This window comes from Podarcis gaigeae (genome assembly GCF_964106915.1).
Source record: "Podarcis gaigeae genome assembly, chromosome: 11".
Classification (NCBI taxonomy): Eukaryota; Metazoa; Chordata; class Lepidosauria; order Squamata; family Lacertidae; genus Podarcis; species Podarcis gaigeae.
The window spans coordinates 24480557-24503247 of NC_139687.1; the positions used below are offsets into that span (position 1 = coordinate 24480557).

The following is a 22691-nucleotide window of genomic DNA, read 5'->3' on the forward strand; positions in this document are numbered from 1 at the left end:
AGTTTTCAGATACTAGATTACTTTCATTATTCATATCTACATCTCCATGTGCAAACAAAAGTATTTTTGGAGGGCACCATGATTCATCGAATTAGCTTTGAAACTTTCTTGAAGGGCAGCTTAATTTATTTCAACTGCTTCTGAAACTCAAGGTGAGTTTTAAAAGCTGCTTGTATGGGAGTAGTATCTGTGTGTCTTTTTGCTGTTCAAAGGATGAACCACAGAATGATCTGAGGACACATAACATGGTTCTACTGATACAGCTAAGTGCATTTGCTCCTGAATTTTCTGGAAGGGAAACCATAGTTAAGCCATTGTAAGGTCTTTGAAGCAAATGAAGGAAATCCAGAAGTCAACCTGGGAATAGAACATGGAATTATTTGTCAGAGCTTAAAACATGGGATGCAACAAGCCACCTTCAGGTCCAAAGTTGGAATGAAGTGCTTGTGACCCAGAAAAAGGAATAGAACTAATTCAGGTAAAATCACACATTTGCTAATGCATCTTCAATGAAATATAATGTGAGGCATCAAAAATTACATGGAAGTATTACTGAAAACATGGTACAATGTGCTTTATCACAGGATGTAACAAAGTATGGTTTCACAAAAGGTTGATCATGCCAAGGTAATTGAAAATCTTTTCTTTTAAAAAGAAAATAATTCTCTCTTCCCCCCTCCCCCCCCTTAGGCACAGAAAGTGCAGTCAATTTAGTCTGATGGGATTTCAGACAAGAAACTGACAAATCTTAATAGCTACTCAAAATAAAAAAAGATGGGGTGGGGTTACTAAACGTATAGCAGAATGAATAAGAAGCTGGTTAAAAGACAGATGAGAGAGGGTTATGCTGAAGGGCACACTCCTGAGTTGGAGAGAGTGCTTAAAGAATCACCCTTGGGAACTCTTCTAGCCATATATTTTTATTAAAAAACCTTGGAGATGGAAGTAGGTATGTGCCAATGAACTTTGCTGATGACACTAAATTGGGAGGCACCATTAGTATGACTGAGGATAGGAAAAATTATATTTGATGGATTAGATTACATGATTATATTAGCTACCAGCATGGGATGAATTCTAATAGTTAAAACCATAAAGGCGCACAGTCAGGAACAAATATGGTCATACCACACTGACTCATGAAGTGGAAAAGAAGAAAACGTGGTCCTCTATATATTCAGAAGTTGGATTATTATTATTATTATTATTATTATTATTATTAACCCCAGAGTTATGTTAGAGCCAGTATAATGTGATGCTGCTGAATAATTGTTTATACAGAGTAAATGATTTTCCTGCTTACTTTTTACTGAAAATATCAAAAAATGTTTTAAATACAACGTCACCTTGCAATTTCATGGTAATACATGGCTTGCATTGTTGAAGACTTGACCATAAGAATTCAAAATAATAAATAAAGTGTAGACTAGAACTGTACCCTGAGGAGGAACCCTTGGGGTAGAGCAAGGCAGGTGAGTTGTTTCAGCACCAGGGAGAGCTCCCAGTAGACAGCCTAACCCAACCAGGGTTGCAAGTGAACTGAAGCCCTTAAATAAATCCTTCTAGTCCACCACTCCAGTATTCCACCCACTTTGCTAGAGCTACATACTCTTGCTTCTCCTCCCATGGCCTCCTGCTTTGTCAATTCCCTGTGCCATCAGATTAGTAAGCCCCCATCTCCAAGTGCGCACCCATTGCTGTCTATCACTGTCTTTTAAATTCAATTCCATTGGAAGCCAAAGAAGTCAAGGAAACCACAGCTTTCACATTTGACTCCGTCTTCCAAGGACTGACAATAATTTCTCCACTTCTATGAGCGATAATTCTGCACATGAGGGAAGCGAAAGATGGGCTTAGTTTGAAAACCCCCCTAAGAAGAATCCATGTGATCAAGTGAAACCTCACTTGATAAAGACAGTAGATCTAAAGTTAATGGAGTGAACACAAGATAATGGCAGGACTATAATGTGCTCTGCGTGAAGCAACCTTGATGACTATTGGAAAGCCTTAGCTGGTGCAGAATGCAGCTCCCTAGTGGGCAAGGTTTACAAAAAGCACATGACACCAATGCCTTAGTACTGGCATTGTCGCACAGCGGTAAATTAATCAAAGCAGAGTCTTCTTCATAAACAGTATAAAACTTTACTGAAGAAAATAAACTTGTTCAGAAACAGCCTAGTTAAAGAGCATACACAGAGTGCTCATAGCAGCTATCTAACTCTTCACAGAGGCGTAGTCTTAGTTACTGATTAACTAGAGTCCTGGAGCCACCCTGTCTGCTTTAGCTTTACATAGCAACAACAGTACAGATACACACACTGGCTGAGACACACAAGCACTGAGTGAGGCACATAGAGAGGTTGGCTACTTTTATATAGGGAGAATGAGTCATCACCCAAGATGAGTCACGAGACACAGTGACTTAGCAGTTTGCTGTTAACAGTTAACAGGCTTGGGCTTGAATGATTGTGTAGACCTTGTAGGCCTTACTGCGTCTTCTGCTCTCAAGGACCTTTGTCTCATGACAGGCATGTCTTCCAACATTGTGTTCTATGCCTTAGAGATGCCGATTTTGATTTATAAACCTAAATGCATCTTTTCCCAATTCATTATTCTGATTGCTAAAATCAGTGGGACAAGCAATTCAGTGATTATTTCACCTGGAACTTTGTTTTGTTTTTTAACAAAGAAGAAGCTGAGCGAGGCTAAAATTTGGGTTGAATGGCCAGTGTGATGTGTTTGAATGGTCAGATTAACTGACCTTGTTACTACCATAATTTTATTTATATTGCACATTTCCAACAAACAAATCTGTGCTCAGAGCTGTTCACACAAACATGAGAGTGTAAGTACTGTAATACAATTATATAATGTGGCATACAATATCACTTTTACATTTAAAAAAATCAGCTATTAAGAGTTAATTTAACAGACACAAACACTTACCTAAGTATGGAACATACCAATAGGTCAAGTCTATAAGCAGCTCCTTATGGAAGTCCATAATAATAATAATAATAATACCATCACACTCATCTGGTTGAGTTGCCCCAGCTACTCTCCCCTCACAGTTCTTCCACTGGAAACAACTGCCTTATTAAAGTTCTTAGGGGAAGAGCATGGAGCAACATAGGTAAAGCCAACCAAGCCCTGATGGCTGCCACAGAGTCCCTCACCACTCACTTTTTCATTTGTTTATCCACTCAAAATCACATCCATCTGCTTCTCCCCAGTGCTATAAGCACGTCATAAGTGATTCCCATTTTTATCCTTCTTCACCTGTGGATGGGAAGCATGTCAGTGCGGGAGTAGAGGATTTTGAGTGGACAAATGGCAGGAAAGGGAGGGATTCAGTAGCCACTACACATCTACTGTAGTTATCTGACTCGTTTTAAGTCCTGCATGGCTGCTATTCATTTATTTTTTTAAGAAAAACCAACCTAGGAGGAAGAATTGTGGAATTGCTTGCCTCATATATTTTGGCCCTGAGCCTAGACATAAAAAGCCTCCTTTCTGCTGAGTTTTAATGGGTTAAGCCAGCAGAGGAAAATTTAATTAATTAATAACATAGCATATTTCATATTTAATGGGCGTTTTGATCTTGTTGGTTTAAGCCTTTTCCTGCCACAGCCTTCAGGACAGGGCAGATTAAATACTGACATAAGTAAGTAATAAAAGAAGAGCTGGACAAGAGAAAATGTGGGAGGAAAGTAAAGGAGAAAAGGTTTTTAAATCCTAGAGAAGGTGAAATCATGGAAGATGTAGTAAGCTTGTTTTCTCCTGGAGGGTAGAATTCAAACCAATGGCTTCAAGTTACAAGAAATGAGAGTCCAACTAAACACCAGGAAGAACTTTATAACAATAAGAGCTGTTTGACAGGGGAACAAACTCCTTCCGATGGTAATGGGCTTCCTTGGAAGCTTTGAAGCAGTGGCTGGATGGCCATTGATCATGGATGATTTAGTTGAGATTCCTGTGTTGCAGAAATTTGGACCAGCTGACCTTCAAGGTCCCTTCAAACTCTAGAATGCTAAGGAAACAGGATGAAATGACAGTAAATGAGATGGAGTGGGGAGAGGAGAGTTGCAAATTTGTATGAAAAGGTGTGTCTTCTTCACTGCAAAGGTTAAGAAAAAATACGCCTTATATACTACCCATTCCACAGTTTTGTAAGGGTTTTTTTGTGTGTGTCTAAAATCTGAGATCCACAGCCAAAACTCTCAGCAAGCCTCTTAAACACTTTAGTACCACTTCAGTGTTTGTAATCACTGCATGAGGTGTTTACTGCCTTGTACACTCTTCCACTGTGAACATTATCCCATAATTATTATTTTCTTTCTGTGAAGTGTAGGATGAGATTTGAAACCCAGATCTGCCTGTTTTTGTCATTGAGCTTTGCTGTGTTGAAATTGCATTTGAAGTCCCGTGTTCAGGAGGGCGGATAGGTTCTGGAACGTTTTACAGCCTATGAAAATGACGATTCTGGGAAAAGTAGATTGCTAATAAAGTCAACTGAACCTTCGGGTGATCGAGTGGCAGCCCACTGTGGATTTTTGAGCACCTGATTTTGTTTCCACAGCCCAAACATTTAATGCAGAGTCCAACATGTGACTTAAATATTTCGTAGTTTCCAAGGTAAAAGCTGTGGTAAGCTCAACTTGACAAGTTGCCCACAATCACCTCTTTCAATTTAATGGTTAAAAATGACTTGCAGTTGGAAGCTGAGCAGGAGAGAGAAAGGATTTTTTTGTTCTTTTTTTTAAAGAAAAAAAGGTTTACATGGGGCAATTAGAAAGAAAAGAAGGAAAAGCTTTCAATGCAGAGTTTATATGAAATCTGGGAATGGCGAGCTTTTAAAAGCAAGCCCCAAATGTAACAACAATAAGTAAAGTAGCCAAAATGCACACAGCTCTCTAATAATTGCAATCTGCTACACCCCCTGTGTAACAGATATAATTATGTTAACAGCTTTCCTACTCAAGACACCATACACTCCTATTATGAAGCCAGCTTCATTTAATTAGCATCATGCAGTAAATTAGCAGTTATAAGGACTGCTGGGTACAAGGGGCTCTCCATTTTCTCACCATCTACTTAATCCTCAGTCAATGTTGAGATTACTGTTCGCTGAATCTCCATATTCAGAAAGAAAAAGGGAGTGAGAGAGACGTTAACACCCTCCCCCCCAAGTTGCAGTTCAGTCAGTGTATGGATTTAGAGCAAGTAGCCCTCTACACATGCTCAGGAGTAAGGATTATTGTGCATACAGGTTGATGTTCTTTGGGAGAAATCTTTTGATAGCTGAGTGGACAAGTTTTCCTAGGCAATAATGCTAATACACAGGCAGGAGAAGATAAAAGGCAAGTTTCTTCTCCCAGAGAGAGGTTATGCTAAGCTAGTGCGTCACTAAAAGGAATTTTTGACAAAGTTTCAGTCATACAAATACCAAAATGCTGCTACTTCTTCTAGGGCAGGGTCAGCTGGGAATTAGGTGTTGCTGAGCAGAGAGTGAAGCTTGCCCCACTCAGGTCTGTTCATCAAGCCATGCCCTCCTAATGCCACCACAGGCATGTTATTTTGAATCAGTGGGTTTGGCGGGAACACCTGAGCCTCCATGAGGGCTGAGGGGGACATGCTGTGCTCAAAATGGCGCAGCGTGTCAAAGCATCGAGGGAGGTGCTGCGTCAGGCCGCAACCACAGGTCACTGATGAGGTACAGTAAGTGGCCATTCTTTCCCCCCTAATTATATTTTATTCGGTTTCAACATTTTTAACATATACAGGGAAAAAATCAACTTTTATTTTTGTCGACTTCCACCCCTTTTTCCATGGAGTTGTTTCTTCTCCCCTTCTGCTGCACCCTATCTTCTACTTCTTATTTGTTTCTTTCTTAGAACTGATGCTGTTTGTGAACAAAAGGCTTATTAACTATGCATTTTAAATTGTATTTTAATCTGTATTTTAAATTGGGTTTTTTCCCCCTATTATGTTTTTACTGTAATTTTACTGGTGTTAGCCGCCCTGAGCCCAGCTATTGCCGGGGAGGGCAGGGTCTAAATAAAATTATTATTATTATTATTATTTTATTTAGAAACAATCTTAAGACTGGGTTTGGGGGCTGTGCAATCAAGTCACATACCCTTCTGTTGTACCAGTAGTGACTTTCCACTGATATCTGTGAGTTCTAGGTACATGATGATGGGAAAGTGTTGCAGCTCAGTGGTAAAACATCTGCTTCAATCTCTGATATCACCAGGCAAGACTAGGAAAGATTCCTTATCTGAAACTCTGGAGAGCTGCTGCCAGTCAGTGAGCTAGTTTGGGCCAGCAATGTAATGTTTCACCAGTGCTATTTTTCTAGGAAAAGAGATCCTGGAACTCACCATGAAGGCCTCCCTTTTTCTTTTATAATGGCAATGGTGCCTACCTGAGAAGTGCCGGAACTTAGTTCCTGCAAATTCTGGCTAAAATAAAGGCCCTGGTTTCTCCTCATGTAGAACTTCTCCACAAGAGGATGGACCCTGTTGGGCCAGCATCCCTCCTCCTCTAGAGGAGCACTACACACCCATTGCTTCAAGCATGGAACTCCTTCTGATGTGTGTTGAATGTGTAAGCATTAGGGGAGCACGACAATGGTGTGTAGTCTCTGGTGTAGTCTGCACAGTTACTTCTGTGTGATGCCCCTGCCCTTGTGACTTGCTTTGCCGAAAAAGTTTCTCCTAAAGTGATTTATTTTTTTTGAGGGGTGCAGAGCTGTTATTCCACTCATGAAAACATCTGGAGAATTTTGAGGGAAGCCAAAAAGAGTTTCGGTAATATTAACATAAATTCATCTGGGGAGTTCTGAACATCCACAGACATCTAATTCACATGGAATTCAAAGCAAATGTGGAAGTTCCTCTCCAGGCTAAGCATTTGAGGAATTCTGAGGGAAACCACAAAATCTTCAATTTGATGTGTGAAAGCTAAGCATGTTTCACAAATCTCTAGCTATGATTGTATCATGTAAATCTCACATAAGGCCTCTTCAGATTATTTTCCTTTGAGTCCACAGTCACATGGATAAGAGAAACGCTACTTCATGTGGGCCACTCCAACAATCCTAGGACTATGCATTGACTTCATTGAGATTAAGCAGGATGCTGTTCTTTGTTTGATATGTGACTATCCCTAACTTCAGATGGGCTAACAGCTAACATACAAGCCTGAATGGTTAAGTAGAGGCAACATAAAAGAGAGAAAGCTGTTTCTTCTTTAAGGAATTAGGGCACAATAAATCAGACCAATTCCATAGTGGTTCAGGCACTAAACCTAGCAGTACCCGTTAACCCTCCTTGAATCTAGCAACATGGGCAATAGCCAGTATTAAATGCTAAGGTGATGCTCAGATAATTTTGTGATGTTCTTATGATGTTAAATTGATGCAGCTTTTAGGATGCCTGAGCTATTATATGCTGAGGGGAGGGGATGCAGATCTGATACTGTGCAGAGTACTGTGTGGATGATGGAGACTCCAGATTCAAATTCCTCCTCAACTGGAAAAGTCACCTTATTTTAGGCTAATCTAACTCACAGAGGGGACGCGGGTGGCGCTGTGGGTAAAAGCCTCAGCGCCTAGGGCTTGCCGATCAAAAGGTCGGCAGTTCGAATCCCTGCGGCGGGGTGCGCTCCCGTTGCTCGGTCCCAGCGCCTGCCAACCTAGCAGTTCGAAAGCACTCCCGGGTGCAAGTAGATAAATAGGGACCGCTTACTGGCGGGAAGGTAAACGGCGTTTCCGTGTGCTGCGCTGGCTCGCCAGATGCAGCTTTGTCACGCTGGCCACGTGACCCGGAAGTGTCTCCGGACAACGCTGGCCCTCGGCCTCTTAAGTGAGATGGGCGCACAACCCTAGTGTCTGTCAAGACTGGCCAGTACGGGCAGGGGTACCTTTACCTTTACCTTAACTCACAGAGATGTGGTGAGGATAAATGCACAATTGACATCAACATCTAGGCAACCTAAGCATATTTCCAAGGTTTTAGTGACAGTCCAACTGGAATGCATTGTTTTGTACTACTTCCTGATGCCCATCTTCCCTCATTACTAAAACAGACAAGCCTATTTTTGATCTAGAGCATGTTTACAGATGTAACAGAATGACAGTGATCCAAATCCTGTATGCTAGAGTTGGAAGTCACTGGGGACAATCGACACCTGTTGTCCTCTTCTGCCATTTTAATTCAGTAGAATGGTCTACTTGGCTGCTAGGTTTACCACACCAGGTTTATGAGACATTGTAAATCGAGATCCAGAAGCTGTCTGTTACTGGCAGGTTAGGTTCCTGGACTCTCCAACTTCCAGAACAGAGCCTGGATAAATGAGTGAAGCTTCTAAAAGCTATAGGAATGATGGATAATAATATGCTGGTCACAGCAAGTATTGGGATCAAGCTGTTAATCAATTAAAAACCTACTAAGTATGGTTTTATGATTATGGGACATGCTCTTGTTAGTCATGCAAGAACAGCATGCAGCAATGTGTGTATTTTGTATTATATTCCTTAATAGAAAAAAATGTAATCCTTAGTGGACAGCTGGTTCCCCAGGATTCATTAATTCCACCTGATCCATCCTGGAGACATAGTCCTCTTTGTGACATAAAGGTTGTTTGCTGTAGAAAACATTATTTCACAATCCAAGGCTAATGACTTCAGGTGGGAGTAAAATCTGCAGTGACAGATACACTCAAACAAATTTCCTGTGTGCAGGGAAAGACCGTTCTTGCCAAAGAACATGGGAATACACAAAATATGATTAATTGTGTGGGGTGCTCCCATCCCGGTGGCCTGCAAATGATTCCCATTAGTGGGAAAAAGAAATGCCTTCTAGCTTAGTTGTTTCAAACAAGATTCAGAGACTTTTCAAGGAAGACAGAGCGAGAACCACCTTAATGAAAACTCTAGAGAGTAGAGGAGAGATAAGAACCAGTACTAACAAGGAGTAAAGCAACCAGAGCCCATCCATATATTTTTCCCTTGTGCTATATTAGAATAAATAGCTTCCAGATTATTTTGTTCTGCTCTCTCATTTTCAGTTCTCACTATGCCAAAATATGCATCTCTGAACTCCACAGCAAACAGGAGAAAGTGTTTCCCTTCGTTCAGCATAGCACCAAGTTGCAATGAGGAGTGTCTTAGGAAAAGTTGGGTAGGTTTTCTCCTAGGATACAATTGCATTGATTCCCAGAACTCTGCATTCAGCAAAAGATCTGAACAGAGCATACAATCGTATGTTCATACAGCTTTGTTCACATATTGTACTGAACATACAGAGGCTTGGTGTGGGGCAAGAGATCTTGCTCCTCTCCATGGATTCATGTGAAATTCTGTCATTTATCATTTCAGTGAAATGTTTAGTATAAGCTATCAGTACTTTGAGGAGTGGGAATCACATAGCCCTCCAGGTGTTGGACTCCAACTTCCATTAGCCCCTGCAACATGGCCAATAGAATTTGATAATAGCCCGGATAACTCTGTTGGTTAGAGTATGGTGCTGATAATGCCAAGGTTGCAGGTTTGATCCCTGTACGGGACAGCTGCATATTTCCTGCATTGCAGGGGGTTGGACTAGATGATCCTCAGGGTCCCTCACAACTCTACAATTCTATGACTATGTATCTAACACACAGCAAATATGAGTTTTTCATTGTTGAGTCCAAATGCTGACATTTCTGCACCTTCTAGTTTATAAGGATCTGAAAATAAATGCATTGTGCAGATTTAAGGTACCACATTGAATAGCATGAGAAGGCAATTGAATGGACGAATCAAATGCACTAATGAGCAATCTGATTAAACTGCAATTCTTGGAATTAAGCTGAATTAAACCTACTGTCGTTTCCCTGATCACTTTGCTGAATTTGAGATTAGCTATATTGTTGACTTCAGAGGGGCTTATGTACAATACAGATTGGTTTATGTACAAATATGATGACTTCAGAGTACTGGGGTGTGAGTTAAGCTAGAGCATACCTCATTTGCGGGTTTTCAGTAGAGCCAAATATGTCTGTTTAAGAATGTATGTATACAGCATGAATGGTCCCAGAAGACAGTGACAGAATAGAATTTATGGATTAAAAATAGGTGATTGAGGCCCACTGTATAATGCTGTACATGTTCATTGATTTTATGTCTTTATTAAGTAACTTTAAAATACATGTCAGCAATTAAGTTCAGGCTTCTTGACCTGTTACTTAACTCCATGCAAGCTCAGTTTCCAAAGGGTGGTTTATGATGAATTGCAACTAATTTAAATGTACAAAATGCTCCTTTGTAGAATAAGGGTTTATTTATGCATACAAGATATCCATAATTCATCCACAGTTGAAATGGGAGGGCAGAGCCAGTTTTTGAGGAGTTATTATTTGTATACTTTATCTAGGCCATCGTACAGCAGAGGATGCAAAATATTTGAGCCTCCTGATGCTGGGGGGGGGGGGAGACCAGGTAACATCATTTTTATATTCTTAAAAAAAACTATTGCTAAATTTCATCGAGCTGAAAGTATAGGAAATATATTCAAGTCACTTCAAACTTATTGCTTATGCTGTAGGTCATCACAATGTAAAACAGGGTAGATGGGCATAACATAACCATTGTAATGAGAAATAAGAGCTAAAACCTGACAGTCAACATCAGAAGCTGAATCCTGCCCAGATATATTGTCGGTAAGTGGATATCAAGTTCCAGAACTTGGGGTTCTGCCTGTTATAGATAGGGTCACATTCCCTCTGAAAGAGCAGGCACACAATTTAACAGGGCTCTTGGATATATATAATTATTTTCCATTTTATAATATATGTTCACATCATAACACTCCACTTTACATCCCTGGCTCTTTAGAGCCTATCAGCTTCCTTCCCTCTTGCTTCATGGTTTTCAAAATTAACCTTGCATTTTGGGTACGTTTTCCAATTCTAATTACACACATTACAAAATGACTCAAAAGTTCTGCAAAGTCAATCTTCATCTGCCACTCTTTTTTTCTTGGTATTTCTTGCTGTTTCCATTTTGGGGCTAAAATAATTCTTGCCACAGTTGTTGCATACATAAACAGTCTTTTATCTTCTCTTGGTATCACTTCACCCACTATACCCAGTAAAAAGGCTTCTGTTTTTTTATATATATAACAAAAGTATTTTTCAACATTTTCTTTAACGCATTATATATCATTTCCCAGAAAGCTTTTACCTCTTTACAAGTCCACCACATGTGGTAAAAAATACCTTCCTTTTCTTTACACTTTCAGCACTCATTAGTTCTTGTCTTATACATTTTGGCCCTTTTAGCCATTTTTGTCCATGGAGGCCCAAATGGTCTCTGTGGTGAAGAGTGTCTATCACCAGCTTTGGCTAGTGCATCAACTGTACCCTTTCCTGGACAGGGATAACTTGCCCACTGTGACACATACTTTAGTAACCTCACATGTGGATGCAATCTGTGTAGGACTTCCCTTGCAGCTTGTTCAGAGGCTGTACCTGGTGCAGATCATCACAGGGGAATAGTGCTCCTTATCAGGCACATAACGCACCAATGCTGAGGGATCTATACTGGCTATCTATTTGTCACTGAGCCAGTGCAAAGCCTGAGATAACTCTGGGCCAGGTTACCTGAAAAAACTCTTCCTTTTCACTGCCTGGTAAGGGCAAGGCATTCAGTTAATTAAACCTGGTTAGTTTGCCATGGCCCAAGTATTATTGGCTTGTGGTAAGACATAGAGGTAAGAGTATTTTCACTGGAAGCACCAGTGTAGTGGAATGCTCTTTCTGCTGAAATTTGAAAAGCCCCATCAGTGTTGGCATTCTGCGGGCTCCTGAAGGGACATCTGCTGTGGCAAGTATTTCCCTGTCCTGAACTTCAGATTTCATAGTTTTGACTGTTATTCAACCATTTAAATTGTTATTATTAAACTATTTAAAATTGTGATAATTACAATATAATCATATAATATACAATGGTACCTTGGGTTACATACGCTTCAGGTTACATACGCTTCAGGTTACAGACTCCGCTAACCCAGAAATAGTACCTCGGGTTAAGAACTTTGCTTCAGGATGAGAACAGAAATCGCGCAGCAGCAGCGGGATTAGCTAAAGTGGTACCTCAGGTTAAGAACAGTTTCAGGTTAAGAATGGACCTCCAGAACTCTGTATATAACCCAACATGCTCTGTATTTAAATTATGTATTGATTTTTTAGTTGTAAACTGCTTAAAAGCCATTTGGCGCATATATATATATATATATATATATATATATATATATATATATATGGTGTATATGTAAATGATAGCTATATACATAAATAATAATAAATAACAATTACTTAAGGCTTTCTCAGCAAGTTATTGATCTAGTTTGAAATTCACACCATACCAGTTTACAGCTTTCGTTTTGTAGGTACCTATTAACCATAGTAAAACCATCTAAAAACAAAATCAAGATAATTATCCAGGCTTCTCTAGTAGTAGTTTTTACACCTACCTTGTAGAACTATGTAAATTGGCATAGTATTAAGGACTGGCGCTTGAGCTCTGTTGTCCAAGATGATACTATGGAAGGAGTATTGACTTTGCTCTAACACCATTTCAATTCCACCTTCATATTCTGCGGCTGATTAGCATAGATGACAGCCGGGGATGGAAATTCAATAGATGAGCAAATCAATAGAAAGAGAGGCCACTTTCCTTTCATGGTGGGAGTTCTAAAAGCCAGCTGTGGGAAAGCTTTCTACTATAACTGACTCCAGGAAAATATGGTACGTTACCCACTGTTATAAAAGTGGTTTAGGGCCAGATAACGCAAGTACTAAACTGTTCCGGAAACATCTGCTCCGAGGGAAGCCTGTAATCATTAAAACTGAATTTACCATAAGATAATTAGTAGAAGCAAAATTAACATTAGCTTACTCAGAGAGACAATTTCTGTATATTAAGTGGGTAATAAAACTGTATATCACGAATGCATTTTGTATGCTGCGATTTGTGAATGCTTAAACTGTAATTTGTTGTGTTTCTGCACGTGGACAATCAAAATTCCGAAACTGACATCCAAAATGCAATTATTAAAAAATAGATTATGATATTGTGAATAGTTTCTCCTGGTGAACTGTTAGGTCTGGTCACTTTCATCTTCCTATGATTTTCAGAATTGTTAGCGCTATAGAGCCCCCTGTTGGCAGGATGCTCAATTTGGGAGCAAAGACACGGCTTGTTTTGGCTTTCCCTTCTCTAAAATGATACATAATTCTCAATTTTTCATTTTCTGCCTTACTCTGAAAAAGTTTCAAGAATACCTTTGTTTTGTCTTTCCCAGCCAGCTAAGAACATTAATCTCAGATTCTCATTTCTCTAGTTTTGATCAAGATAAACAGTTAAATAATTCATACTTTTATTCTAACCAATTCTCCAAGCCCTTTATTACATTCATATGGTCAAATAAATCATAGCTGCAATTGCTGTGGAATGAAAAGGGTCGCAAGAAGCTTTTGTGAATATAGGTTCGAAAAACATCCAATTGCACAAGGTGTTGGCCATGATCTAAAGGTCATAGTTCAGTTGGGCATATGGTGCCCTGAATAAACAAGGTTTGGATGTCTCACCAACATAAGAATGTAGATGCTTCTGACAATCCATAGATCCTTGCTAGCATGCACATTCTGAACAGAAGCCAACTTTATTTGGCTGATCCCTTGTTGAAAAGAAAAGAAGGGAATGACTTGGAAGGAGCTCTGAAAGAATATCTGTTAGCGTTAGGATACAGATTTGGTTGAAGAGTTGACAAATACAATAAAATTGACTAGGGCACATAAAAAGATGGATAGTTTTGGATCAGATTGGTTTGATTCTGCAACATATGCGAATATCTCAATATGCTACTTTGTGGAAGTCAGACTTGCTCATTAAGAATAATAGTGGCATTTGTTATCTTTATACTGTACTTGGTAGAGATTAATTTTTGCTATGCCTATTAGTCTCTATATCTGAGTTTTATTGAAGCTGTGTTCAGAATTTTATTTATCAGGATAGACCGCCACCCTGTGATTTTGCACCATTTTGCAGTTTTCTTTTGGGCCAGGTTTTTGTTGTTGTTGTTGTTGCCATTTTTGCAGTTTAAATCGGTTTATTTAATTACTTCCTTGTGTCACATGTATATGTGGTTGTGTGTTAGTCAAACTTACGTAAGTGGGGAGACATCTGTATGCAGTAGTTGGTGATTAGGCTCAGATTGATCCTGACATTGAAGTGTGTGTGTGTGTGTGTGTGTGTGTGTGTGTGTGTGTGTGTAGAGTTTGCTATGGAAAATGCTTAGGAGGTAATATAGGTGCTCGTTCCCAAGTACAAATGACCTTGTGTCCTGAAATATTTCACTTGGATGGTTTGTAGAATGCAAGCAACACCACTATCAGTATCATTTGTTTCATTAATATTTGAAATGTAAGTATAGAAACTATATTACTATTGAATTAATAATCATAAAATGAAAAGAATTTTGGAGTTGGAAGACACCCCAAGAGTCATTCAGTCCAACCTCTTGCAATGCAGGAATCGTGCTATTTTTATGAACTAGGAAAACCAAAAATAATTCCAAGGTCTTTGGTTTTGATTTCCATCATCATCATCATCATCACCATCATTTATACCCCACTTTACCCCTCATGGGACTCAGGGCAGCTTAGGGATAAATATGAGAACGGTTAAAAACAGAAAATCAATTATTCAAATACAGTTAAACGTTGATAGAATTAAAACTCTTACACCTATATAAAATCTGTGATAATTTTGTGTCAGGATACAGTGCAGAGCCTAACGTTTTCATGACTCTTTCTTCCTCTTTATTATTTTCGGAGAAAAATAGATATTTACTCAAGATATGGCGAAAGACAATAGATTTTTTTTAACTCTAGCAATTATTGAAATCCTGCAGAATTGCTTTAGGAAGTTACCACTGTCCAGGAGTAGCATATGAATTAAATTAGGTTGAACACAGATCCCATTGACAATCCACTTGTCACTTCCCTATTCCATCTGTATCCATTTACCACTTTCTTCTTGCCATTGGCAACACTACTAAGCCAATTTATTATCCAATTTAGAATGTTACCACCACTAATGCACTCACTCACTAACGGTATTGTTACAGTGTGCCATACAGTGTGTTCTATATTGTGAAAACCATTTGCGTGTGTAGGTCCCCAGGCCACCCCTCAAATAACTTCACACATAATACGTAATTTAGTTTTGGTTTTTGGGCACTATTTTGGCCACAACTTTATTAAAATACAAAATCAGTGAGTGGTTGTTTAGACATTGGTTATGACTATCTGTCCCCCCGCCTGGGACAGAACTGACATCCCGAGGTCCGATCGGTAGCCAGTAGAAGAGAAAGTCAAACTGGGGGTCATTTGAGCTAAGCGTCGGACCCACGCCGCTCACCCCAGCAGCTCCCCGAAAGCTTGCCGGCCCAGATCCTATGACAAGGATTCCCATGACAGGGATTGGGCGGCCCTGGTCCCATGACAGGGATTGGACGAAATCATGGCAAGCCCCAGGATTCCTTTAACGGAATTCCCTTCAGCGCAATGGGAGGGGCAAGCCCAGCCTGACCCCTCCACCACCAGCATATTATAACCAATGCCTAACCGCAACCTTACAAGTTGTGACGAATTGCTGAGTAGTAGGCAAAAACCAAATGGCACAGCCAATCACCAAATGGCAAAATTCCTACTAGGCCCCTGCGCCAAGGCAGACGACCCCATGACAGGCAAAGCAAGGTCAACCGGAAAAGAGGGCGGGCGGGCGGGTGATCCGATGCACTCTGCAAAGAGAAAGAGAAACCAGAGTGCACCAATATTTAAAGACCATGGTCCCACCCACCCAATTTGCAACATACAATTTGCCCCAGCAACCCGGTTATCCAATCACAATGCCAGGCAACAACTGTTAACCTGCCTGGCAACAAGAGGTCTGGCCCGGTGGCCCACACCGCAACACGTGCTCTCATTTATTGGAGAACACGCCTTGCGTGTGTAGGTCCCCAGGCCACCCCTCAAATAACTTCACACATAATACGTAATTTAGTTTTGGTTTTTGGGCACTATTTTGGCCACAACTTTATTAAAATACAAAATCAGTGAGTGGTTGTTTAGACATTGGTTATGACTATCTGTCCCCCCGCCTGGGACAGAACTGACATCCCGAGGTCCGATCGGTAGCCAGTAGAAGAGAAAGTCAAACTGGGGGTCATTTGAGCTAAGCGTCGGACCCACGCCGCTCACCCCAGCAGCTCCCCGAAAGCTTGCCGGCCCAGATCCTATGACAAGGATTCCCATGACAGGGATTGGGCGGCCCTGGTCCCATGACAGGGATTGGACGAAATCATGGCAAGCCCCAGGATTCCTTTAACGGAATTCCCTTCAGCGCAATGGGAGGGGCAAGCCCAGCCTGACCCCTCCACCACCAGCATATTATAACCAATGCCTAACCGCCACACGAGCTCTAACGCTCGCCGCCAACCACTCACAAACCCAACCATGAACCCAATTTAGTAGCCACCGCATCCAGCCAAACATCATTCCCCAAATCGGAGAGGTGCACTCCATCTGCCCGGTAAAGGGCCTCAGCCTTAAAATTAATGTCTGGGTGCGAAATACCAAACCACCCAGCTCCAATACCTTCACACAAACAGCAGAGTTAATGCGCTTCCTGGCCCTTTCAGCGGCCTCCGGGCGGGAAACACCGCGCCAGGTTTGCCTCTGCAACAGGTGAGACCAAATTATTCTCACTGAAGGTAATAAGGCTGCCAATGCCTCCAAATCTCTTTTGGATTGAGGTGTGCAAAGCAAGGCAATCAATAGTTGCCACATCATTTTTCCCCCAGCTGCACCACTATGGCCATAGGGTGGGGAGGTCCGAGAGCAGCCGGCGACCAATCAGCGGCATAAACTCTCCCCATGACATTCCACGTCTGGAAAACCATGACACTTGCATGTGCTGTGGGAGGCCGGGACACGCTCCCTTTGCAGACTGCCTCGCTCTGCTGCCAGCCCAATGAACGATGCTGTGTCCCACTATCCAGACGCGGACCAGCGTGGGATCTGCAAGGGTTGAAACAAACAAGCATAAGTACCAAACTCAGCATTTTGTTTCGCACTTAACCCTTGAAAGCATACAATTTCCATCTCCCCAAATCCTTGATCCTGGCGGCTGAGAAGCCCCAATGGGCCGCCATAGTCGCTGCACCTATGCGAAAGGAATGAGGGGCGAAACCAGAGGCTGAGATCCCACAAGCAGAGATGGCCATATGCATGACTTTTGTGAACTGGTGTCGCGCCAAAGAGTGACTATTTTCATGCATGAGTAGGGGGCCGTCCCCAGGAGGCTCAAGGCCAAGTACTTCCTTACATCCTTGACTGGGCATGGGCCCACCTCCCCAGTCGCTGGGAGGCGGACAACTTCCCCCCGACCCAGCTGGTCAGTTTTGGAGTTGCGCACTACAAGTCTCAACTCCAAAAGGGGAACGCATATCCCGAAGGAGCAACCCACGAGAACCAGCAACTTCTAGGATCAAGCCAGCCCCCAGGGGAATGAAAAGCCAAATGTTTCTGGTATCCAATAACAGGGCAAGGGCCCACCTACCTGTGACTGGAAGCCTGATGATGGCAACCCAGCCCACTAGGTCTGACTTAGAGCTCCAGACACTTAAGACAAGCTCCAAAGCAGATGAGAAAAAATCCAGAGGCAATAAGCCTCCAAACTCTCAGCCCTGTGCTGGCTTTAACACAATTTCCCCAACCCTCAGTACACCAAAATTACAATGGAATACTGAAAGAAGTCTCGTCTAGATCTAGGACCAGGAGAGAAGTCTTAACTTGCTGCAGATACTGCACAGGTCAAGATAGACCGGCCTCCTGCCTGCAGTCCTGTGAAGGCTGGAGCCTTTTACAACCGTCCGAGACCCTGAGCACGACACACTTTTAGAAGGGTCTCTGAAAAATTAAAGCTTTACTCTGGCAGACATTGCAGCAGACTGAATTCTGATGGTTTTAACAGTGCATACAATCTGCAGCAGGTAGTCCAATTACTGCAGGTCCTGCTCAGAGGATGGAGGCAAGTTCCTCTGAATGGCCGAGGACTCCCAGCTAAACGCTAAGAAATCAGTCCAGGCCTGAAAGCAGAAGGGGAAATGTAAGCTACTACTCCTCTTAATTATCAATTGTTGCCAAAACGCCACAGGAGCTCCAGAAAATCCGGCTATAGCTGGGCGTCCAGAGGCCAGGATCTGAAGCTCTCCAACTGAAAACAGGATAGAGTGACAGCGAAAACATTAGAAGATCCCGTAATAAAACGAGCAGATACGCAATATTAAACCTTAAGCAGTGCAGCTGGAAATAACTTAAAAGGGGGACAGAGACTCTGCCAAAGCATGAGGACCATTTTGCCAGGACCCTCACACTGCCTGGTTATCAGACCAAGACAGACCCGACGGTCCCTGTACTCCTCAGTCCAGATGTGCGCTGACACTACAATGGGGAAAACTCAAGAAAAGTTAGGTCACATGTGATTGCCTTGCCCTACCAGGCTCAAGGCCACTGTACAGGATGATGAAGGGACCCTGGGCCATGAGACCCCACCTGGCCAAGGAGGAATGGAAGGGGCAGCCTGGAACAACCACCCTGCATGCCATTTTTTTTTTTTTTTTTTAACTGACCTAGCAATGATAGAATCTGACAAAGCAACATTTGCTATCAGAGGAAGTATTACAAGAATAACGTTCTTCATGGCAAACAGCTTTTCCACAGGCAAGCAGAGGTATGAGCAACGGTATCCAGCTAGCCCCCAAATACGTTAAAAGGGGCAGTAGGAGCCACTGTCCTATCCACTGGGAACACCCAGCTCCTCAGGGAATAAAAGGGGCGTACAGTAAGCCTTAGCAGAGGCTGGTGACACATGAACCAGCCAGTAAAATAATCCACATAACGATACCCCCAGTTAAACGAGTATTGACTCACAATGTTCAATCCAGAAAGACGCTAAAGGACTCAAGTGCTGCACAGCCTATAGCGCAACCCATTGGCATCGCCTTATAAATGTAAGGACCATCCAATTAAGCCCAACTACTTATAATCTTGAGGGTGAACCGGCAGCAACCTGACAGCTAATTCAATATCACATAATGCCTGCAAGGCCCTCTTCCAATATGTTGGTAAGCTCAACTGCCTGATCCAAAGATGCAAATTTTGCAGAACAATTCCAGAGAGTCATTCACTGAGGTGCCTTTGGGATGCGATGAATTATATGGGGGATTGTATGGGGCTTTCCTAGGGACGATCCCCAAAGGGATAAATGAAAATAGGAATATCAGGAGAATCAAGGGGATACCACCATACGACCAATGAAAGCTGCTTCCTAACCTTCTAACTTGCTAACACAGGTAGCTCTCTGACTGGCTTAGAGTTGCTGTATTCTGAGCCACTGGCTGAAGAGCCAGCGGAATCCCAAACCATGGGAAAACCCTTCCCACAAGCGCAAAACCACTGACCTATCTAGATGACCATTTGGCCAGGCTTTCAAGGAAGATTTTGTTTTGTTTTGTTTTGTTTTTGTTTTTGTTTTTGTTTTTGTTTTAGAAATATGGGCGAGAGGTATTGAGTTATTGCTTGCTAGCCCCTAGCCCCCACATTGGGCAAAATGCCCTGCCTAGTGTTGCCACCATGATGTGTAAATTTACAGGGCCAACGCCGGCCAGAAACCCTAAAAAGTCCCAACAAAGCTGCTGCCGGGCCAGCTTCCTGCATACCAGCTTAAGGTACTATTGCTCAGGGGATTTCCATTTGAAATGTGGAACTGCACAAGTGGTCCACATGTCCCCGTCCCTGCGATCCTAGCAAGCTGAGGGGATGATGGCAGCCCTGCATCTAACATTCCCATAGTGAATAGCAACTTAAAGAATAGTGGGGTGGAAGGGACCCTGAGGATCATCTAGTCCACTCACCCACAATATAAATAATAATAATAATAATAATAATAATAATAATAATAATAATAATCTATTTGTACCCCATCCATCTGGCTGGGCTTCCCCAGCCACTCTGGGCAGCTTCCAACAAAAGATTAAAATACAGTAATGCAGCAAACATTAAAGGCTTCCCTAAACAGGGCTGCCTTAGATGTCTTCTAAAAAGTCTGGTAGTAGACATCTGGTGGGAGGGTGTACCACAGGGCAGGTGCCACTTCCGAGAAGGCCCTCCACCTGGTGCCCTGTAACTTGGCTTCTCACAGAGAGGGAACCACCAGAAAGGCCCTTGGCGCTGGACCTCAGTGTCCAGGTAGAGTGATGAGAGAGCATGCAGCTGTCCCATACAGGGACCAATCCTGCAACCTAGGCATTACCGGCACCATACGCTGACCAGCTGAGCTATCCAGGATGATCCCTAAAGACCTGGAACAGCCTGACCCTGACCCCTGGAGAGGTCCAAGGTGATGTCTGAATCATCATCAGAGCCCAGTGATGATTTACCTGCAAGGAGGTGTAAGCATCACCCCTGCTCCGCTTTTTTCCTGCCTCTGAAGACGCTTCCTTCTGGAAGAAGGCACCTGGGGCATCAACAAGTCATCCTCTGCAGGAGAGGCAAGCTCTGGAGGCATCTGCAAAGGCCCTGTCATAGTCTGCAAAAAGAAAAAACCTAAACAATGTGAGGAACAGGTGAAACCAATACTTTGTGCACACATGGGGATGCTATTCAGGCCAGAAACGCTGCCAGAGGCCATCAAATTCTAGAGCCAAGCCCTAAGATCACCTGCTAGGCCAGACATAAATGTTTCCAATGAGATAACAAACTCGAGGCAGCCCACCGCCTGTCCAGGTACCCCTGCTTGCCCTTTAGAGGGAAGCACCTCCTCAAGAAACCCAAAGTTCTTTTTGGGAGCAATATAACAAGTGGGCCGAACTATCCAGCAACAGAATAGTCCAAAAGGCGCAGCTTGTTTTGTTTTGTGATAACAATGGCTAAGTGGGGGATATGAATCCTGTCTCCCAGGTCCTAGTCCTGCGCTCTAGCCACTAAGCCACAATGGTTCGTCTCTAAAATGGCAATTGCCACTATCAGGGCAAAACAAACTTGAAGAAAATAAACTTGTTCTGAAACAGCATAGTTAAAGAGCATACACAGAGTGCTCACTGGAGGCACAGAGAGCCTCTGGCTCCTCTCTGTCTGCCTAAGATATACATTAGCAACAAGTGAGCCTGCAAACAAACAGATAAATTCTTATAGAGAAAGTGAGTCACATGTCACAGAGACTTAACAATTACTCTACTGCTAACTGTAGCAGGCTTAGGCCTGAATGATATGTGCAGGCCGAGCAGGCCGTGAAGGCCTCCATGCTTCTGCTCTCTGCCTTTTTTGTCTCATTGCAATATTAAAGGAACTCAATATAGTGCTCCCACCCAAGGCTAAATTAAAACTCAGCCAACAGCTCTGCATGCACCCAAAATAAAGCCAACCTTTGGGGATACTATAAACGAAGTGATTCTAGCTAAGCTGGGAACAGCCCTGACTAGCCCCACAATTAAACAGGCAAAAATGGGGGAAAACCTCTTTGCAAAAGAAAGCCCCTAATGGGGGCTCTCTCCCTATTGGGAAAGGCAAGCCCAGGAGGATTACGCACAGGCAGCGCTCACAGATACAGGGAGAATCTTCCCACAGGGCAGGGAAAGGGGTGGGGTGAGAAATCAAACAGGAAAAAAGGGAAATTAAATTAATTAAGGGACTAGAGAGGATTAAATAGAAGGGGGAAAATAAAGAAATGTAACCAGACAATGAGAAGATTGCTCCTGATCCGATGCACTCTGCAAAGAGAAAGAGAAACCAGAGTGCACCAATATTTAAAGACCATGGTCCCACCCACCCAATTTGCAACATACAATTTGCCCCAGCAACCCGGTTATCCAATCACAATGCCAGGCAACAACTGTTAACCTGCCTGGCAACAAGAGGTCTGGCCCGGTGGCCCACACCGCAACACGTGCTCTCATTTATTGGAGAACACGCCTTGTGAAAGAAAACCCAGCAAGGTGACCTGCCCCTTTACCTTTTATTACTCGTTGCCACCTTCTTAAAGGCAATAATCACATTAGCAGAACATCGTGTTGGTAATCATGGCTAACCTTTTCATTCAAAGGTGCAGTCTTTTATCTATGTTCAATACAACCATCTATGTTCTTATCTAATTATACATGATAAAGCTATTTTTGGCCATCTCATCCCTTGCTTTTTCCTGTAAGACCAATTGCAGTTGTTAACAGTCGTCAACTGGTTTACCACACCTATCAGCTGATCACCCATTCCCACCACCCTTCTGAGTAATACCCTCCCCACCCTCTCACTATATATAAGGGTCTGGTGACTTCTGTTTCAGTGTATATGAAAACGTGTGCATGCACACAAAAGTTCATACCAAGAACAAACTTAGTTGGTCTCTAAGGTGTTACTGGACATTTTTAAATTTTTAAATATATATTTCAAGGATTTGGTGTTGTGGTATTCCCCTTTCCTGATTTTCCCCATCCCTTACCTAAGAACAAGTTGTTGCTGCTGTTGTTTATTGAATTGATATACCGCCCTATACCCAGAGGTCTCGGGGCGGTTCACACAATGTT

The 22691-nt window shown here is 42.4% G+C and overlaps 1 long non-coding RNA gene across 1 annotated transcript; it reads right to left on the minus strand.

Annotated features, from left to right (window-relative positions):
* Positions 1 to 16109: 16109 nt before the first annotated feature.
* On the minus strand, positions 16110 to 21891 carry LOC310827270. Its single transcript, XR_014556268.1, has 2 exons — positions 20553 to 21891; positions 16110 to 17130 (listed from the first exon to the last, which is right to left on the minus strand). It is a non-coding gene; the product is annotated as an uncharacterized lncRNA (long non-coding RNA).
* Positions 21892 to 22691: the final 800 nt, after the last annotated feature.